At 40.5% G+C, this 21,680-nt stretch overlaps 1 long non-coding RNA gene across 1 annotated transcript in view; it reads right to left on the reverse strand.

The window, feature by feature from the left end:
• Positions 1-9,496: 9,496 nt before the first annotated feature.
• Positions 9,497-21,680, reverse strand: part of LOC113963686 — a 77,833-nt gene continuing 65,649 nt past the window's right edge. The window contains exon 3 of the long non-coding RNA XR_003532915.1: positions 9,497-9,739. This is a non-coding gene — a long non-coding RNA (uncharacterized LOC113963686). The remainder of the gene's footprint in view (positions 9,740-21,680) is intronic.

Genomic DNA, 21,680 nt, shown 5'->3' on the forward strand with positions numbered 1-21,680 from the left:
TATGAAAAGATGCTCTCTGTTTTTATACAGCACTGCTGTGGAGATAGGGTAGGAGGTAGGATTTTCCTTGTGCTTGCTTGTTCATGGTTTAATTAAAATGTATTATTATCCTAAGGCTTTTTCTTTTTTATAGTAAAGTCAAGCACCCTACTGAAGACAAGGGACATTCATACACCCAAATCTGTGTCAAAGTCGTACTGGCAGTAAGATCTTTTGCACAAACATCTGATTGCAGAGTTAGAACTCAACAAAGCAAGAAGAAATAGGCTGAAGAGCAACTACCTAAAACGATTTAGTAGCACAGAGAGTGGGAAGCGGAATTGAGAGAACAATAAATGAAGAAACAATAAAAAGGTCAAGAATTTATTCAGGATTCATAAGTACAAATGTTGTAGTTCTAGCAGTGCATGCACAAGGTGGGAAATTAAATTCCTTCTCTTCACATATTTTTATTTTTCCCTCCTTATTTCTTTTTTTTTCAGCTCATGAATACCAGTGAAAGAAATCTTGCTTGCAGTAGAAAAAAACCAAATATGAGATGCAAATAGTGAAGGTACATGGGGCCATCAAGACAAGAAGAAGCACCATTTTCTTGATTGGCTTAAGGAGAATGCAGTGCATTCAAAGAGAGATACGTTTTGTGCAAATGATGTTGGGAATATTTGATGCAGAAACATGATCTTCTTCCATCCTTCCTCTCACGTAGTGCTGGATGAGTCAGAAACAGGTGGATGGGGGAATCCCTACTTGCTGTGCAAGCAATCTGGGGCAATATACCCATGGTGATCATGATTCTCCAAGCTCCAGAATTTGCAGAGCATCTGGAGCAGTGTTTTCTGCCTGATGGGTGGCTCGCAAATGGCTTGTGTGTCAACCAGTTTAGTGAGGCTGTATGGGTGCAGAGGGCAGATGTGCCCAGCTGTGGGTGAAGTGTTGTTGAGGAGAATGGAAGAAGGAAAATGTTGTACCAGAGATTGTTTAGTCTAGTACTGCTTGAACTACTTTTAACAACCATCAGACCAAGCTCTCTTGAAAAGGATAAAAGAAAGCTAACATGGCACATTGAAACTCCCATATGTGGTATCTTCAGGGATTCCCTTCAATGGTGCTATGCCCCATCACTGCTCCTTACTAAGGAAAATTTATATCCTTTTCCCAAACATTCTGCAGTGCTGTTTACATTCCTGATATTCTCTATCCCCTTCCTGCGGTGCATATGTTCCTCTGCTGTCTGGTGTTTTTCCCTTGGTACATGCTTCCCCTTGGCATGTGGTCCTTTCCTCCCTTGAACCTCCTGTCTCATCACCTTCTCCCACTGGAAATTCCAGCCCCCACTGGTTTTTGTATAGTGCTTGTGTAGTGCTTTCTTCATGCTCTGGACAAACCAATGCAGACATGCAATGTCAGATAACCCTTAATGAAGAAGGGAGGGATGGATCTGACAGCTCCATGAACTTGTAAGTCACTCACTCTTGGAATCATCTTAGCTTTTGCTGGGACTGGTTACAGTAGGTGACAGAGCTGTAGAGACTAGTTTACTCATGTTTGACCAGACACCAAATGGGGTACTACAGCTTTGAGAAACAAGTGTGATTACACAGTGGACCAATTTCTATTTAAATATAATTTGGAATTGCTCCTGCATTTCTCTGACAACATGCAGGGGCAAAAAATACTAACTGCATTACAACTCATACCAGGACTTCCTTTGGGTCAATATTTTCCTTTGCCGTAAGGCCAAAGAAGCATTTAAGCGTCACCTAATAACCAAACAGCAAATACGAGCACCAGGCTGACATCATCCATTTCCCACCCTCTCCAGATTGTTTCTGTCTGTCTTATGCTCTTCGAATGGCAATGCAAAGCCCATATGCTATGGTGTCAAGGAAAAATTTCCCACACAGCATCTGGCTGTGTGGCAGGTCCTGAGGCAGTTGGTGTGTCAGCTTTGGAGCTGCCTCTGCTTTTGTCATGTACCGGCGGTTGGTGATGGGACTTCCTTGTCACCCCACAAACCACTTTGGATTCCAAGGAATCACTAGGTTTGTGTCCGTCAATAAGCTCCTGCTTAAATCCCTCATGAGATCTCTATACAGGCCTCCTTTATGTCAAAATAATGAGAATTTCTTAATGCCCATGCGTGTGTGTTCAGCAGAAATATGCGGGTTTAGTTTAAAGTGGACCACAGCCTGGTACGTACAGGCCACTGTGTACTAGGATTTCTTTATCAGAAAACTCTTGAATGCTCTTTGAAAAGGTCTTTTTTTTTTTTTCTATTGCTCACGAGTGTAGAAGCCACTTCTTGATGAATAGGATCCATAATGCCCGGAGATATTTGAGATCAAGCATATGGTCCATTGAATATGCATGTAAACGGGGCGGGAGGGAATGGATGTGCAGCACTGGGGAAAGCGTATCTAAAAGTTAAGCAGTGCTGAGTTTGAAGGCAGCCTTTCTGTCCATTTTGGGAAATGTCACTTTCTGTTTCCTTTGATATACGAGTTACTAGATAGCAATTTACAGTCAAAAACATAGCTGGTAGATTTAAGCACTCAAAGATTTGATCATGGCTTGTGTTAGAATAATACCATTTCACTTATGTTTTCCTGCAAAATGCTTATTTTTATAACCAAAACATAAGACAATAAAATCTCAAGTTTTTCAGAAGTACATAAAGATAAGAAACTTTTTAACTGACAAATGACCAGTTCTTTGCTGGGTAAGAGGTTTAAATGACTCTTCTTCACATTTCAAGGGAAAGAGTGCTTTGAGAATACATATTCTGGTAAGTTTTCCTTATCAGTGGAGAGAGAGAAAAGGAGACGGGACTGAATAGGAGCGATTGGGCATGAAGTAGTAACTATGAGGTCCTTGAGGCAGGAGAACAAGAAAGGGAAGGAAGAAAAAAGAGAAGGCAACCCAGTAGAAAAGCAAGGGGGAGGAGGGGGGAAAGGAAGGACATGTAAGGGTTATTTAAGAGATGCCAGGGAAAACTGAGATGCTTGTATGTTTGAGAAAAAGAGAGACAATCTTGAAATACAGAAATCGAGACAGGAACTATGAAGATTTACCAGAAATAATCTTGGGGAAGTTGTTGCATGTCTACAATTTGAATGGAATTTTTGGAGGGGGTTGTATTTTTTTGTATTACCACAGCATATTTTTTTCACATGAGAAAATGTAAATTGATCTTTAAATTACCAATGTGTTATGACTAATTTACTTCATGGGCCAAAACATTGCATCACATTGCATTTATTTCTTATGGCTGCTGAAAATCCCACAGAAATGAGGAATTAGAAGACCTTTAAAGGAACCTTCTCCCTCACATACAGCATATGACAGTGAAGTGTGTCATCATCAACATTCCTTCCACAGGAAATACTCACTTTCTAATCATATTAGTAAGAGTGGGCATGAGGGAGAGGAAAGATGCTTCATTACAGCATGTAGTAGACCTGAATAAATAGCACAAAACTGACCTCTTGCACATCTGAATTGAGTCCTGCTGGTGTACCATTTTGTGAAGGGCAGTGTGTTTGTGTGTATGTCTGTGAAAAACGCCTGTGGTGGAACATGTTCTAATACAACCTCTATTTCAAAACCAACACCAATCTGAAAGAAAACTTAAAGGAAAACCTCTGGGCCCTTCTGTTGTCTGCCTGGGGCAGGACTGACCTTTTGGCATTCACCCATCTCTTAAATCAGATATATAATGTAATTTTTGTCTAGTCAGGTAGGCATTTTCCATACTGTTCTTGCAAGAACAGTTCTTCCTAGACATGGGTCCTGTGTGCATACTGAGGATGACAGCTGAAAATCAGACCAATCAATTTATTATGACCTGTCCTGTGCAAATGTGTCCTTGGAAATGCTCAGGGATGTAAGAGATACTTACATAAAATAGGATCTTTGCTTTTTATATGAGTTTGCTTTTTATATTCTTCTCAGGAAAGCCATTAATTCATCTAAATAATTTCTACAGTAACATGAACACTCTCAGATATTTTTTAAGGTACTTAAACTAGGTTATTTTAAAAATAAGTAAAAAGAAAATAAAATGGTGAGCTCTTTTAAGGCATCCTAGTAGCAGGCTGGAGAACAAGCCTTCTGGATGAGCAGTTATTTCCTCCTAGGAAATTCCATAGTGCAACAAAGCCAAATGCATTCAACCCTTGGCCCACCTGAGTGTGCTGGAAGGGAATCCAGCCTTTAGTTGGATTTCTTCCTCCCACATCTTATAAATGACTTTAAGTGCTGTGCCTGTGGTGGTGGGGAACCTAGGGGCAGGACCCTATTGTGAAAGCCACATTAGTGATCAGTCACTTTCCAAAACAGTGCATCAAACCATCTAGAGTCTTTTTAAACTTAATGAACACCTCTGGGAGCAGTGGTCTCATGTCTTAAGTTTGAAGGTTAGTATCTCTTTACCACTTATTAGAAGATTTTATATCAAAGGAAAAATGGGTACATGTTCTCAGAAAATTCAAAATGAAGAAGCATCTTGGATATGTTTATCTTCAAATCCACTCACTAGAGTCCTGTGCCCAAGCAAATTACATCTGAGTAAAATCTAATTGTCAGAATCTGGTTATACTGAGGATGTTTTCTGAGTTCCTAATCACTGTAGATCCTACTTCACAAAGAGCTGAAATGTGCTGGAGTTCAACAGGCTTCCACGTAATTTAAGCCCATGCTGTAATGTAGGTTGGCCTCAAGCAGTTGCTGAATAAGCACAGGAGTGCGCACACATGCTTAGATCCAAAAAGGTGTTTGAGTGCCGTACTGAGTCATGGCCTCATTCTGAAACCTGACTTTCTATCACTAAAGAAGATACTGCTAATTCTTTTGTTGCCTCAAGGCTCACCAGTCCAGGACTGAAGTGCCAGGCAGCCTCCATTGTGGGGGGGCTTGTGCTGAAGAAGTCAGCTCTGTACAAATACTTTTCTGACTCATAGGAATGACAGTAAGCAAGATCACTAAACTCATGCAAAAACCAGCATTTTTTCTTTAGAGGTAGGGGAAAATGTCTACTCCATATTCACCCAGCTACAGAAAGCAGCAATGTGAAATTAGCAGTCTTTGCAGATAAAAAATAGCACTTTCTGCAGAGTATCTAGAGCATTAATTATTTGCCTTAAATTAATTAAAGAAGACTAAGAATAATAGATGCATCTGTATAAAACCTGTCCCAGTTTCTAATGACATTCTTTGTATTTTATGCATGTGACTGATTCCTCTATGCTTGATTTTCTCTTCATTGACCATTTTTCACTGTCGGTGCTTTGACCTCTATTTACCTTCTTTTACAAATAGTCACTGTGAGGCTGATGTACACATTGAAACATCTTGTCTTGCTGATGCAAGTCCTTCCAGGAATGTCTTTGACTCAGGGAATTATGCAGGCCTATACACAGACCTTGGAGATGCACTGAGGTAAGGATGGCAAAGCCAAGAGGTCTTGTGCTCTTAGGACACTTTGAGAGAAAACTAAATGCTTTCCAAAGTCTAACTGAAACATATTTTTTATTTACGTTTTTAAAAAATTTATATGTACAGTGTGTGAGATGGCAAATGCATATTAAACCCAGAAGAACTGCAAAGCCAATTATTAGACTAAAACTGGCTTCTGCTGGCAACACGTGATATAAATTGTGGCTTTACTTACGTTGAAAAGTGTGTTTCTGATTTTCCCTGATTGGATCTTTACATTCTTCCTAAAGATTTTATCAAAGCTAAGTGATTACAGAAGTGGTACTGCTTAATACACAACATCTTCTTTTATATTTGGATATCACAGATGTACAAGGGACAAGCTATTATCCTGTTCAGGATCCAATGGAATAATCATGTATTGGACACTAGGCAAATAAACTGGGCTGGCTGGAAGCCTGCTCACTGCTGCTGGTGGCCAGCAGCTGCTCTATGGCAATGGATGTAGCCAAAGGCAGAGGAAGGCACAAACTGAGCCTTCTTAGTTTCTGAATTTGTTCCTTCTCTACTTTGTCCTCCCCCTGCCCTCATAGCTCTCCTTGTACCTGCCATGAAGAGAAAGGGGGCTCAGAGAAGCTGATATTCCTGTCATCCAGTGGCTCTAACCACCAAAATTCCTTCCCTTGCTGAAACCTGCTGTCCACTTTTCCAGTGAAGCAGGGCAACTTTTTTTCCTTTGCAACTGAGGCAGGAATCTTCCAGCAAAGAATAGTAAAATTTCTTGTATGTACTTCCTGTGTGAACACAGGTAAAAACCAGTACAGCCTGGACTTCCTTTGTGTGAGGTAATTTATATCAGTGTATGTAGAACTGGGGCCAAAATCTCTCAGCACTGGTGCTGTATTTCCACTCATTTTGTACTATGGTCTTCTTGCAAATCCCCTGTGGGAGCAGTTCAGAGGTACTTAAAGGGATGGCATTTCTGTAATTATCTAATTATTGCACCAAGGCTCTTTCTTGTGCTTGTTAAACCTTCATTCCAATGAAAGTGTAACCCCACACTATTGAACTTGGATAAAATGTGATCGAGAATCCACATTAATTCCCAGAAGTCTTTGGAGTAGGTACTGTTGGTTTACCTTTATCTTTTCTGGTTTGAAAACATGGAGTTCAGACTGGGTCATTCTGAATAGAGTGAAAAAACTGAAAGGTAGTGCAGTGTGCTAGTGGGGCTGTCATTTTCCATTAGATTCTTTATATTGGCTTAAAAATTCATGGGACATCTATTTCTTGAATGAATTTTATAAAAATTTGGGTGATTACTCAATTATCTGAATTTCTGCTAGTTGCGATAATTTTTAAATTCTGATTTTTTCAGTAAGGAAACAACAGTGAATTGAATCATATTTATGTTCAACAACCTTTCAGTTACTTATACCTTACTTAATGTTGTTTCATGTTCTTTCTTTAATTCCTTTGTGAGTTCCTTCCCCCTCTGTGAGACACAGGAGTATAACACAGAAAAATAATTAAGGAAAAATTAAGCCTATCTTAGGTTATTTCCTTCTGGTTCCTACTTTTTAATTCACTTTTCACTGTCAGCCATGAATATTACACCATCATTTGAATTTTCAGCTGCTGAATCATGATCAGTTGAAGATCCAGTAGCCCCGTGCTACTGGATTTAACTCAAGGGGTTATGCTGTTTTTACTGTTTGGCACATACTCAGGAACAGGAACTTAGCTTAGCAGTTGGAGCATATGGCAGAGGGAGATAGGCCAGCATCTTGGATGAAGATGCATATATTTTGTACTCTCATGGTATGATGCATTCTTGTGCTTTGCAGATGGCACCTCAGAACTGTGGCTCTGAAAACTAATTTTGCCCAGCCACGCAGGTCTGCTGACACAAGCACAAGGATCATCTGTTTCTGCACAGACACTACTGCACACTGCAGATATCCTAGGAAGGAATTTTTCTGAGAAGCACACCTGCATCTCAGTTGCTGTGGTGAGCAGAAAGAAAAGCTCAGGAACCTACGATTAGCCTGTGTATCTAGAGAGAACAATTCAGGCAGACACAATGGCTACCATCATGTAACACTTGGTTGCTGTTTCTCCTAGAAGTTTATTACATCATAGTTGTCAGGGCAAGAGTAGCAGGAATATATTGATCTTATAATAGCTGGAAAGAGAGGTTCGTTCTAATTGACAGAGGTCTAACATTGCCTTTGATTTGCTAGCAGCCTCCTTCTGTACAGACCAACCATCAGTCCATAGAGAAACTGGTTTTGTCCCACATAGGAATCATAGCACTAATAGTGCCACCCTCCAAAACTTGTTCGTGCTCTGTATCCGCCTCTCTGTCCCCCACAAAACAAGCAAGCATCTTGTTATTGTGCAAGCGGACCAAGGGCTGGCTAGGCAGGTTTCAGGCAACAGATTCTGTGCAGCTAACCAAACCACAGATTAAGGCATGAGTACTTTCTGTTCTCTGGCATAATTTGCATTACTTCAAATCACTTTGAGAACGTTTTTTAAATGCACTAGGCGGGAGTTCAGTTTTCCTCAGAACTGTAGTGCTTCCTCTCCAATCTCATTATTTGCGGCACTGTGTCCCCGATCCGATGAGGGAGATTATATAGGGAGATCATTTAAAAATGCATTAGGCGGATGTATTTTTAAAGCTCATGTGCTGCATGTGCAGTGGGCTTCACACTAGTTACTGCCAGGCCTTCTTAGCTTGCTTCTCCTCCTCCCCCGCCACACAGTTCTGTGCTCTCTGTAGGACAGACAGCCCTCAGTACTAGTCTGTGCTTTTCGTTAGATATTCTCCTGAAACAGTGAATGGTTTGGCAGCAAATAAAGCCATGGGCGATGGACACAAACAGTTAAATTCTATTGTCTACCTGCAACAGGAGAGCTAAAGGAAAAGGAGAAATTGGAATTAAAAACAGATCTGTCAAGCAATGAATGGGACACTGTCTGGAGTAATGGGAAAATTACAGCCAGCTTACTGTGTACCAAGGGACTTTATTTTATTTTTTTTTTTAAATGATACCTAAGAACTATTATTTACAGGACCCCTGAGCAATTGTTTCCACATTGAGCTTAGACAAGAGAACAGTTGCTGGCACTACCAATAATATATGTCTGCCTGCTACCAGCAGGCTGGAAAGCAGTGTAAGAGATGGATTCTAGGGAGGAACCTCCTCCCTCCACAGAACTTCCATGGGATACAAAAAATGCACACATTTTTGACAGCATGCCAGCAGGTAAGAGCACTTGCTCCCTGCAAATGAAATGCAAAGCAGCAGAGAGGTGCCATAATCCTGCCCTGCATTCAGCTGTTGTGTAAATTAGCAAGGGGTTTCAGAAGGTGCCTCATTACCCACAGCAGAAGGAACCAATGTGCTACATCCACAGCATAGATTTAAGGCAGATCTGAAGACTTAAAATAGAAAAATATCTGCCCTCTGAATTAATGGTGCTCTGTCTCCCTTATTTTTCCCATTTTTAGACTTCAGCTGACTACCTGGGGTGCCTGATTTAGGCTTTCTAACTACTATCGCATCCAAAATCTTCAGTGATTCAGACTGCTACTGACAAACCCTGGTTCTTTGTATAGTCTGGAGAGAAGCAATTTCCATGCCTAAGTGCAGATCTGACTAGGACCCATCATTGTATTTTATGTTTTATCTCCACAAGCAGGAAGAACAAATAATTCTGAAGCACTGAGAAAAATCTTTTCTACCTCCCTGGGTCTCATCTGTCATGGTTTCCCTAGGAAGAAGACAAGAAGAGGATCACATATTTTATTTTTTTCTATGGGTTTTGTTTGCTTCAAAGATTGAACTGAGTTTTCTTTTTCTTTTTTTGTCGCAGCTGAGGGGCCCAAGAACATGAGTGGCTCTTCTCTTGAGCCCATTTCAAAAGTATTTTAAGTGCAGGAGCATTGCTGAATAATTTTTTCACAAGATTCTTCATGAGTGTATAGAAATTAAAAATCAGTTCTAAAAGAGTACACAGCAGCGGTATGATAAAAATCTTTTTAACTGAGTTATTTAAGAGAAGATGTTTACCTACTCCTTATCTTGGTGACCAATTTATTTGCATCCAGGCACTTTACCACAGTGCATTTTTTTGGGAAAAAAGAAAAGTCACATGAGAAGAACTTGAAATCTTCAGAAGAAAACATGCTCAGAAACTGCACTGGGAGGCAGGTTCTCTGCTAGGTGTAGCAGCTCCAAACGGCAAAACAGCAGAAGTCTTGAAAATCACGGGCAGTTTTTCTGTGATTAAAAATCTGAAAAAGAACAGCAAAGAAACTGAGAAAGGCTTTGAACTTTACCTTTGCCATAGTGATCTCTATTCTCACTGTTATTAAGCTCAAGTTTGAATGTGTACATTCTGAGCGGGGCATTTAATGACAACTATCTGGTAAACATTAAGAAAGGAAATAGCATGAGTGGACAGTGAAACTTGACTTGGTCTTTCTTTTATCAGGTGTTCTAACTGAAGTGGTAACCTCAGAGATGAAAATAAAAGAAACAGTGGAAGGCATGGAGAAATCAAAACAGAGGATAAACCAAAAAAAAAAATATGTTAGGAGATGATTCTAACGAGAAAGAGGCTGTTACTGTACTGAGAAATCAGAGGCTGCTTTGTAACATTTATCCTCTCTCATGGTACATAAGATCTGTCATGTACGTGTTGTGTACCTTATTTGAATGGTCCCTTAAAATCACTCGTGCTGTTTCATCAAGTAAAATATGAAAAAGGGAACAAGAAGGGAATGAGATGTCAGCGTAGTACTACGAACTGAAACTCATTTTTCAGCATATTGTAGGAGAAGACATGGCACCTGAAGCTGAAAATCTATGAGATGATGCAAATTAGTTTTGAAATAAATATCATTAATGAAATACTTATTAGACCATATGAGCCCTGGAAAATCAGCATTGACATAATGCTGGAGGTTATTTTACCAAGCTGATAGACTGTAATGATTATCGAAATGTGTTCAAGAAAATGGAATCCTGTATTTAAGTCAGGCACTTCGAACCATCAAATGATTTTTTTTGCCCCTGTGGTCTCAGTTAGAGTGAGTGTCACATGAGAAAGCAACATAAAACTGACACAGATCTTGATTCTTCTTCGTGAGATTTGCACAGGACTTGTTGACCATCTTTTGGCTGTGAAAAAGTTGTCAGATGCACTTTTTTCTTGAGCTTCTCTTTATGAGAAGATGTGAAAGATGGCATTATACTGAGGGAAAGGGTTTAAACTTCTAGATAAATACAAGAGAAGAGCTTGTGTACATGGAACTGGCAGTGGTGCATCTCTTAGACTCAGACTACTTGTAGAATTTCTCATTAGATGGTACATGGTGCCCTTTCAAAACCAGAAACACATGCTATAATCTAGTATTAAGAACCTGTGTTGTATCAATCTTTCTCTTACTTCCCTGGGTAAAAATGATGTTTAGTCTGAGAATGTTACCTGGTAAATAGATCGTTCCTGCTTACTGCAGCTAGTAGTCTTGTTGAATATACATCTGAAAGACTACATGGATTTATAGATGAGGAGATATTAAAAATTATTTATATATAGTAAGATTTTCAAAAGCTGTCTGGACATGGTCCTTCTCTAAGTGTCCCTCCTTGAGCAGGGGGGTTGGACAAGATAATTCCTCGAGGTCCCTTCCAACCTATGATTCTGTGATAGCATCACAAAAGCTGATCATTGTCTTTGCTCAGAAAACAACAGCTCTTGTCACACTCTTATGATGAAAACAGTAAAAATGTGAGTCTTAATTTAAGTGTCAATCCTCCCTTTTAATATAGAGATGTCAACCTTCTTGCAGATAGCTACTTGGTGGTGGTTGTGAGTTTGATTGGTGTCAGCCAGTACAATCTGTGCTGATGCTACATCCTAATGAAACTTAATGAGCCCATTTCTCATTTATGCCCTAAGCATCTGACATAGCTTCACAGAATGCTGTGAAAATGTCATATTTATGTTGTGTGCAGATGTACTTTGGGATCCAGTGTGTCTCTCCACCATATGTAAACTTTTGAAAGGGTAAGCAAGCATTCCTTCTGCACATGCCCAGGTCTGCTTGTATGTGTGGCAGCTGTAGAGCTGTTGCCCTGGAAAGGCCAGTCTGCCTTGTACTACTGCCATTGTGAGACTGGAGCCACATTGCCATGAGGGCTGGTGGGTACACGAGGAAAGTAAGATCCCAGAGTCTCTCCTTCCCACAGCTCTCCCGCACAGGTCTTTGCAGAGCTGAGCCTCGGCTTTCAAACCAGAGCAATTTAAAAAATACTCTTTGGATAACCATTTTAGTGCCTGACATTGACAGTTATTAATCACAAAAGTCCTCTAATGGAGGCACGCAGGAGAAACTGGAACTGAACCCAATCAGGTATTATATTTTAACTATAGAGTATCAGCAACCATTTTGCTCATGGTGATTTTCTCTGTTCTTTTCCATATGATATTTGCAACTGTCACAGCTCAAAGAGACTTCAAGCAACTAACATACCATATAAAACTTAATTTTTGAAAAGTGTATTTCATTGAGGTTCCAGATTGCAAAGAGAAGATGGTCATGGATTTCACGAACATCATGCAAACAATTCTTTCCATTTTTCTGCTACCTATGATGTTGGTAAAAAATAGTAGCATTTCTGATTGCCACTGGGAAGAAAGGGTAGTATTTTAGGAATTTTTTTGAAAGTGTTCTATTTTCCCCTACTTCTATTTTTGTGGGACAAATTAAATATAGTTGGGGTTTAGAACAGGAAAGTGTTTTGATATGTGAATGTTGGTGCTATACTCCGCAATTATCAGCTTCTTCCAGGTAAGTTCTTCTTGAGGACTTTTACCACCCTGGAATAGGGGACTTCAGCAAATTGCACTAGCAAATGAACATTGCATGTACCTGCAGTTTGTCACTTAACCAGAAAGTGGAGAAGACAGTTCAGCCTTCTTTCCCCAGCTCCTACATTCTCCTTGTCTTTGGAATCCTGTACCTCAAAAATACATGGACATCTGTGCAGTGCTGATTGCAGCTAAGTGGTTGTACTGTGTTTAAATGTGGCATTCTTGGTGGTTTGGGTTTTCTGGGGGTTTATATGGAGGAAGAGCCTAGTTTCAGCATGGCCCTAAGAAACCATTGTTTTCAGGAATGCTATTGCTTATTGCTGCTGTAAAGAATGCAAGAGGAGGATGCAGCAGTGAAGGCTTTTGTCAATAATGATATCTGCTTTTCATTTATATTTCTGAAATCTAGGTTGCATACTATTTAACGCAGTGGTTCTGATACATGTTCCGACTCCCACATGGAAATAGCTACTCCCAGTACTGTTGCAGTGAGCTGCCTACACTTACAAATATGTCAGCTGATCTTGTGTTTTCCTGCAGGATGCTTTTAGTAGGCATGAAGAAACGATGTACAGACTTGTCATGGGCTTTCTGAGAGCACTTCTATGTCCTCATTCCTCAGTCTGTCTGGCTAGCAAGGCCATATTCAGCCTGATTTTTTGTCTTACATGTAGTTTTGCCATATTTCTTTGACCAGTGGGCAGGCAAGAGCCTTTCACAGACTCTTGGGACATCGTTTCAAGTTATTTCTTAGTAACTAGCAATCTGTTTCCGGATCTAGAAGTGGTCTAAACTGAGCTCCAAAGAGACCATTAATTTTGTCTCTTTCAAGTAGAGCCAATGATTATTTTTTCCCTCTGAGTGAACACTCGCATATCTTTACAAACAGGGCACTGTTAGATTTCTACCCTGCTATAAACTCCAACTGTAATACCTCATCTGCTACTGACCTGAAGTGAACTCTGAGGAGAGGGAACAGTAATAAAGCAAAACCCAGCAAACAGTGTGAAGCTTTTGTAAGATCTTATATAACTGAATTGGCTATATTGGGAACTTGTCTTTGGTTTTAATTATAGATTTAAGGGTGCACTTATCGGGCTCTGTGCCATCTCTTTGCCCCCTCCCTTCACTCTCGATTTGCTTCATATAATGAGCAGCCACTACAAAAAGGATGTTTTCCCCCCTTCTTTTTAGAAAGAGGACATGCCGACAAAAGTTCACTCGGGGATGGGGAGGTCTAATGTGTTAATTGTCTCATATGTCATTCCGGTCTTGGGTTTCAGCCTGGTCCCTCCAGAAGGTTTCAAAGACCAGCTGTGAGAGCCCAGCAAAAATGTGTAGTGTCCCAAAACTGGTCAATATTTCCTCCCAAAAGCTGGGGTTGAGTGACAAGTACCTCTTTGAATTTGCAGAAGAGTGTCAAGAGAATGACAATCCCCAAATCTACCAAAATCTCTCTCTTACTCACATGTGTATCCCATAATATACAAAAATTACTTTCAGAGAAGCAAAGCCAGAGCGGATGCAAAGCATCGAGGTCTTGTGAGGGCCTCATGAAGCATTAAGGAAACCTGAGTTGAGATTTGAGGAAATAGGACTTGGATGCTCAAAAAAATTTAAAATATCACTAAGTCAATTTATGCTGCCTGAGCATCACTTCTCAGCTTACTCTTTAACTCAGTTTTCCTGATGAGTTCTACCTCTCAGAGCATCTTCCATATCAATTGTTACAAGTGTATAGGGAGAGAGGCCTGTAAAGCTATAGAGAAGATGCCCTGCAGAATTATTTGGCCTGTGCCTTAAAGAGTAGACACCTGCTGCCTCATTTGAGGGGTCCCAAGCTCAGAAATCAGGTTTCTGAATCTGTTGTTCATATCAGAAGCTAGTCTCCTGAAGGGCTAACTGGAGTTAAGTGCCTTGCCACATCCAAGGAGGTGATGATAGACCTGGTGACTATGCCCCTGCTCTAGCTTAGATGTCTTCAGCTTTTTGTCTCAGTCTTGTGAATGGCTGGTAGGTAGTAAAATCAGCTAAAAGGTGTCACAGTGTGAGCTGAATTACTCTAAGTCAGCGAACTGGACAGTCTTAATGTCCACTAGCCACAGTAACTAGAGGAGGTCTGTTACGTAAGGATAATAAAAGCACTGGGGAGGAGAGCAGGATACCTGAGCAGCTCAACATAAAGGCAGTCCAGATCTGCTAAGGCTGGCCTGCAGCCTAGAGCTAAAAAACTCTGTTTGTCTTCCTGTTGCTCTAAAACCTGGGTAAAACATAGCAGGGGAATTAAGAGTTCTCTGTTTTAATAGCTTTTTTTTTGTCCTAGAAGGCTCATAATAGTTCATCTCTTAAATTGAAAATGTAATGGCATAGTTCCTGGTTACCCTTTCACTGATTTAAAGTTAGAAATATTGCTAAGGGCAGCAAAACTTTGCAAAAATGGTGAATTTGATTCTCCTTTGCAGTAGCCTACTTCTTACCAGCCTTGTGACCTTCGAAAAATTTGTCATTCCAGAGAACTGTACATTGTGCTGACACATGAAACTACACAAAAGACTGCTCCTAATGAAACAGCTGCTGAACAGACAGAAAATTTCAATCCTAAGGCCTTACAGAAGACACTGCAATACATAGTCTAGGCTCTTCGGTTTATACAGGTGTGCATCCTCTGTAGCAGAAGTAGGTGTGTTCATCCTTGCTCCCAACACAACTGATATCTCTGCATCCAGTTTTGCTTTCCTTTTTTATGCTTTTTCCCAGGATGTGACTCAGTGCTTTTCAGCAAGCAGAGCTTTTGTCTGCATCATTCTCCCTGCCAATCGTTTACATCACCTGCTTGATCCAGAGTTGGGAGTGACTCATTTTTCTCATTCAAACACATGTGCACACAATGAGCTGTCTCCAATCTAATGGCCCTTCACAGAAACTTATATGTTGGGTCATGATTGTGTTTTGTTGCAGATGCCCAGTGCCCATCTGTAGAGGACAATCTCTGTCTGTCTCAGGATTTATATTGTTCTGAGTGCTTTAAAAGCTTTGCAAGTGAAAGCAAATGATTTATTTTTTCCCTTCCTCCCTCACTAGCTAATTTTGTATCTATTATTTACTGTGGGAAAGCTATGCCAAATAAACAATCTCTGTGTTTTGTTCTGAGGCTGATTTCTATCCTAAACTGTTTACTGAAGTGAGCTTGAACATGTATCTGGAAAATTTGCACACTGCTCACTCACCACCTTACCTTTGTTCTTTGCCCCATATATGATGATACAGTTTTAATGAATTCTCTTAAACTGCATAGAGACACTTGTGGTGGGCTAAGTAACTAAAATTTATACATGAATGATTGAAATTAACACCTGTATAATGCAGACACGTGAACTTGTCCACCTCTTCTTTTGCCCTGTTAGAGTCAATGGAAAGATGCAAGCACTTCCCAGCAATAATTTGGCTCAACCTGAATTAGACAGCTACCATAGGCCACATAGCTTACAATTAGAAAAAGACAAAGAAAAACAGCTTTGGTGCAGATGTCTACATTTTGTAGGTGTCTATTGTTATGGCGCCTTACATAAATTAAAGGTAGTAAACTCGCTGGTGAATAGATCAGAGATGCTGCAAACCAGAGATTCAGGAATTACCAAATAGGCAAATTACAACATTATCACAAAATGATAGCATTGTAATTTTAGATTTTTATTTCCTCTGCTCAGAGTTCAATTAAACTTAGCCTTAGGTATAGGCATCTCTGTGTCTACTTCCACAGTTACACAGCCAAGCAAAGTTATGTACTGCTAGAATAGAATCATGGAATTACTTAGGTTGACAAAGACCTTTAAGATCTCGAGATCCAACCTTTAACTTAGTGCTGCCAAGCCCCCCACTAAGTCATGTCCCTAAGCACCACGTCTACACGTCTTAAATACCTCCAGGGCTGATGACTCCACCACTTCCCTGGGCAGTCTGTTCCAGTGCTTGACAATCCTGAAGTATTTTTTCTTAATACCCAATCTAAATCACCCCTGGTGCAACTCGAGGCCATTTCCTCTTGTCCTATTGCTTGTTACTCGGGAAAACAGACATCATGCATCAGCATGAACTAATTGTAATGTCAGTGATACTGTACTGTGCTCAGGCCCAGTGGAGGGGACCCAAATTCTGGACCCTAAAATGTCAGCAGCAACGAAAGGAAGACCGATATGTTCAGGATCCCAGAAAAACTAACAGAAAGGAGCAAGGTTTTGTAGAAATACTCAAATGATATCTCAGGGACCCAAGTACATCTGCTTCCCGCTTTTGTCTCTCAACAACCTGAGGAGAATGAGCTGCGAGCCTGCATGTAGAAAATAAACCTTGACAGTTTATCAAACTTGAATTTATCAGGTTGAATTTTGATGATGTTCTGAACCAGGCTGAGGCAAATTTCTCACTACTTGTTTTGTAGAAGAACCTACTTTGCTTGTCTTTTTACTCTAGGGACCTTGAAAATAGATGGCCCCAGGAAAGCCCATTTTCCAAGAGAAGCAAAAAATTCTGATGCCTGTTGGAGTTCCCCTGTGTGAGCCATTGGCAATGCATTTTGGTACTGTTCTAGGAACAGTCCAGAAGGCAGATGGCATTTCATAGCATGACAGTCTTGCTGCCTTATTCCCTAAGTGGCATGTCCTGTACTGGCCTGATGACAATGTGTCCTGCCGAATCGCTGGGGCACAGAGGATGGGGTGATCTGCTGCTGGGAGGAATGTCCTGGCCAGAAGATACTGCTTTCAATGCGTCACTCCCTCCATCCAAGGGTGGCCAGAGGTAGAGAGTGCCTTTCATTTCCCTGCTGCCCTTTGTGCAAGGCAGGTCACAGACTACTGCTTGTGTTACTTAACATTTCAATACCTCCAGGCAAATTTTTTTTCTCCTGCTTAGAAGACTGTCTTTCCTTTAATCCATTTATTCCTGATCTGCCTTTCCCCTAGTCCTCATGCTAACTGAATACTGTAAGAAATCTGCTCTTATTTATTGCTAAAACAATTTCATTTTTTCATAACAAAATTTAAAAAGGGTGGCACAAAGTTATCCAGCTCTTGTTCTATGCCTTTTTTTTTTCGTGAAGCATGGAATATTTTAGAAATTCTTCTATCTGATTAAGTGTAAGCCTTAAAGAGAGTGCATAAGAGAATCTCACCTTTTTTTGTTCTTCCAACAAAAACTTGTTTTCATGGTGATAGCAAGAATGAGGACTCTCTCAGTAGAGCGGTTTGGAGTAATGAAGGTAGACACCATTGAAATGAACCAACATAACACGGCCTTTGTTCATTTAATGTCACATTTTTCTGGTTCAGGTTTTAGTCCTTTTGTGACATATAAAATATTACTTTGTGACTGTATCTCGATTCCATGCCGATATTTTCAATTATAAAATAGGATAACGTAAACCCCTATGAATAAATCTAATGAGTATTAATATAAGATTGTTTTCCCTTACCTGAAATTCTATGAGGAGGGGAGATAACAATTGAGAGACGTGGAATGGAGTAATAAAAGACGAATGTTGTGAATTTATTTTCTGTTTCAAGAAATCTTTTAGGTTTGCAATACTGCATATTGGTATCGAACTCATGGGGTATTATGGCGTGGGAAACCATCTCTGTTAGAGGCCTCGGAACCACAGATCTTAGCAGGAAACGTTGCTTCAGTTGCTGCAGCCCTTTCTAGAATTTAGTTCTTGCTAGTAACTTTGTGGCATGTTTGTGATAGAACTTTCAGTGTCATTTCTCCAGATTCTTGAGAAACCAATCATTGCTGAATAGGACCATAGCAATACAGCTGGACACTAATTTTAGCAGCTGTATTTGCAGTTCAAGGCAAGAGAAATCATAGAATGGTTTGGGTTGGAAGGGACCTTTAAAACTCATCTAGTTCCCACCCCCCTGAAATACACAGGGACATCTTCAACTCCGTCAGGTTACTCAGAGCCCCATCCAATCTGGTTGAATATTTCCAGAGCTGGGTCTTCTACCACCTCTCTGGGCAACCTGCTCCAGTGTTCACCAACCTAATAATAAAAAAAATCTTAAATACCCCATTTCAATATTTGTTTGTGAGTCTTACACTTTACAACCATGCACCAGCATATATGATTCTGTACTGAGAAGACAGCAAGACCTGTACTCACTGCATGGTTTGAAGATTAGGTCCCCAAATGGCCATACCATTGAATGCTCACTTCCACTCCCTGTGACTTTGCTATCACTGAAAGTTTCCCAATTAACCACAAGTTGTAAAAGTGTAAGTCTGCTTTTATAAAGTTGCAAAGAAGAGAGGGGGAAGAGAGTACAACTTCTCAAAGGACCCGTCAGCGTACCTGGCCTCAGTGAACCCACTCCATGGGGGTTCATTCCTGGGATGTGCCCACAGGGTCTGCTGACCCCAGAATTGCCACCTGTGGTAGTGTGTGGGTGAGAACATCTGTCCTTCAGAAATGTGGTGGGACCACCAACTGTTGCCAAAGGTCAGTGAACACAAACCTTGAGATAGCTGTAGGTATTCCTCTCCACTGACCTACATGATTTGGTCTTGTGACCTACTGCTTTTGTTCATTTTTTAGGTTATAAAATATGCTTATCCAGCTTCTATAAGCAAGTGTGCAAATCTAAGAGTTGCAGTTCTAGAAATCCACTTAAAAATACCAATTAAAGTACTGCTAACCAACCCTCTCCTGCCTTTAAGCACCTGAAACCTTCCCAACATACTTAGAGGTGCAGGATTGCACATCCTATTATGAACCTGCTTTGCTAGCCTGGCACACTAGCTCGATTTTTAAGGTACTCTGTGAAGATCATAATCCTCTTCTTTCTGGGAGCAACTTCATTACCCCAGGGAAGCAGCTGAGTCAAGATTGTGCCAATATTTCCATCACAGTGTTAGCTCTTTTTTTCAAGTCTTCATGAAAAAGAAGTCATTTTGTCCCATAATTAAGAACCAAATAACTCCTCATGGCAGCAGATTTTGTTTATGATTTTCACACAAATATTTTTGACAGCGTTGACATTTTTACAAGCATGACTAACTACACATTTACCGAGTTGTTGTTGGGTTTTTTTGGCACTTAAATGTGCTAAAGATAATGTCAGCTAAAGAATTCCAAAGTCTGGCAAGAAGTTTACTACATGCCAGGGACTGTTTTCATTTATTTTAAAAGACAAGTAGATGGCCAAGATACTGAATTTGAAACGACACCTGCTGAGCTTGCATCTTGGTGACTGTGACAGGACATTCTTGTCACAGAAAACTTTTTCAGTCACTGGTTTCATTCAGCACTTTGGCCTGTGCTTTCTTTGCTGTGTTGGGTATGGCACAAATTTTACAGCTTTGGTTCCTTTCTCTGTGAAATGAAGTTCATTACCTACTTCACAGGAGTGTCTGCAGCTTTAATTATCAGTACTTATGAAATGCTGAGGGAGGAAGGGACTTCATATCCTGGAAAGGATAGGGGGGTGGTTGCACACAGCAGGGGTATATATGGGGCTCACAATTCTGCATGTACATGACTTTACCTGGAAACCAGCTGAGGACACAGATACCTTCATTCACCTGGAAATGTATTCATGTACCTTCCTGCAATACGCGTCCTGTTCCTTGTGAATGCCATTACTTTTCAAGAATGTATTACTGACCCCACAAACCTTCCGTCACTATACCCCGGTGCCACCTTCAGCTCTCTCTGCCCCCTTCAATATCTTCTGCTTTTTAGTATGCCAGTATTACACTCCTGCCGAGCAGCTGCCTGTTTGGCATGACTCATGCCAGACATTTGGCTATTTTGGACAAATGGGGATAGGCTATTTATCCCAAATAGCTGCCTGCCTTGGATAGCACATTGTCCTGAATAATGGAAGCACTATCAACCTAAAAATCCTTTAGAATTCTTCTGCCTGCACCCACATATCATAGCAAAGAAACCAGGAAACATGCAAATAGCTATTAATACAGCAGATGACGAGACACTCTTTTGAAATGACAACTTGGTTTGACTTGGTTGCAGCCCCACCAGAGCCAGGACAACCTGTCCTGGGTTCAGGGTCTGGCAGCTACTCCACAGCTCTGTGCCCCAACACTTGGGAAGCCCTCAGAAAAGGTGCAGGTACCCGGTGACATCCCTAGAACTATCGCTGGTTCCTGGCTCCCCAGTGGCAGGCTTGCCATGAAAACATTTCTGAATATTTTTTTAAGCTCTTGATTCACACATCAGAAAGAGCACCTTTGGGTTTGAAAATCTACAGAGCATGTTCTGCCTAGAGAAACAAAAAGCCATACCTTTTGTGTAGAAATTAGGACTTCCTTTGCCCTGTTTACCTGGGGATGGCTTGTCAGGATATGAAATTCAAGGGGTGTCCTAGGAGTGTATACTGTCTCAGGCACAGATGAAGGGGACTTGAAAGAATTTTCTGTCTTGACACAGACCCTCCTGGGAGACCTTTTTTTTCTTTGCTTTTGCTTTTTTTTTTTCCCTGTTAGGTTTCCCAATCTTTTAATGGACCCTTTGTAATTTATAGTAGATTCTTGCCCAATGATGAATGATGTAGCTTGTTAATGATGGATTTGGTTACAGTGTGTGTGTGTTGTAGAGTGAGAGATGATTTTATCTTCTTCTGATGGAGGACTCAGGTTACCAAGAAGTCTTTATAGCTCTTTATCAATCCACCAGTGGAGCCACCAGTTTAAAATGTGGGATTTTTCTACTCTCTCCTCTAAATCTTAATGAATTTTAAATCAGCTTTTAAAACTGATTGTTTCAGAACACTGCTGTGCTATAGGCATATATGTCATCATCTGCATTGGTCTAATTACCATTGGTTTCAATGTGTGATGGGAAGAGAGTTGGGTATGAAAATCTATCTCAGGTCAGACCTGGAGAGATAGATACATAGATGGACCAACAGCAGGGCCAGTGCCCTTAGTGAGCATAAGGGTGAGCTGGTAATAGCTAGTGGTGGTAGTTAGCTGAGGGAATCAGTGGTGAATGGAAGGTTCTCACATGAATTAACCTGCTAGGCTTGTTTTTGGAGTCTGTTCTACATTCACTTCAATGTCTCATGGGCATCCCCCCCTTCGCCATCTCGCTTGAACAGTTTTAATTTATTTTGCTTGTGTGGGGGAAAATATGTTTTACATTTCTAACATCCTTTATCACTTCATGAGATTTAGTGTGTTATTTTATGTTTTAACCAGTAGGGGATCTTTTTTGTTATATTTGTAATCTAATTGGGGACTATGATAATTTCCTATCAAATTAGATTCATATAATTTGGATATATGTATATGTAGTTAATTTACTAATGTTCACTAGCATTATTCAGTCCACTGATTTT

Source organism: Neopelma chrysocephalum, unplaced genomic scaffold, assembly GCF_003984885.1.
Source record: "Neopelma chrysocephalum unplaced genomic scaffold, ASM398488v2 Primary Assembly neopelma1_25, whole genome shotgun sequence".
Lineage (NCBI taxonomy): Eukaryota > Metazoa > Chordata > Aves > Passeriformes > Pipridae > Neopelma > Neopelma chrysocephalum.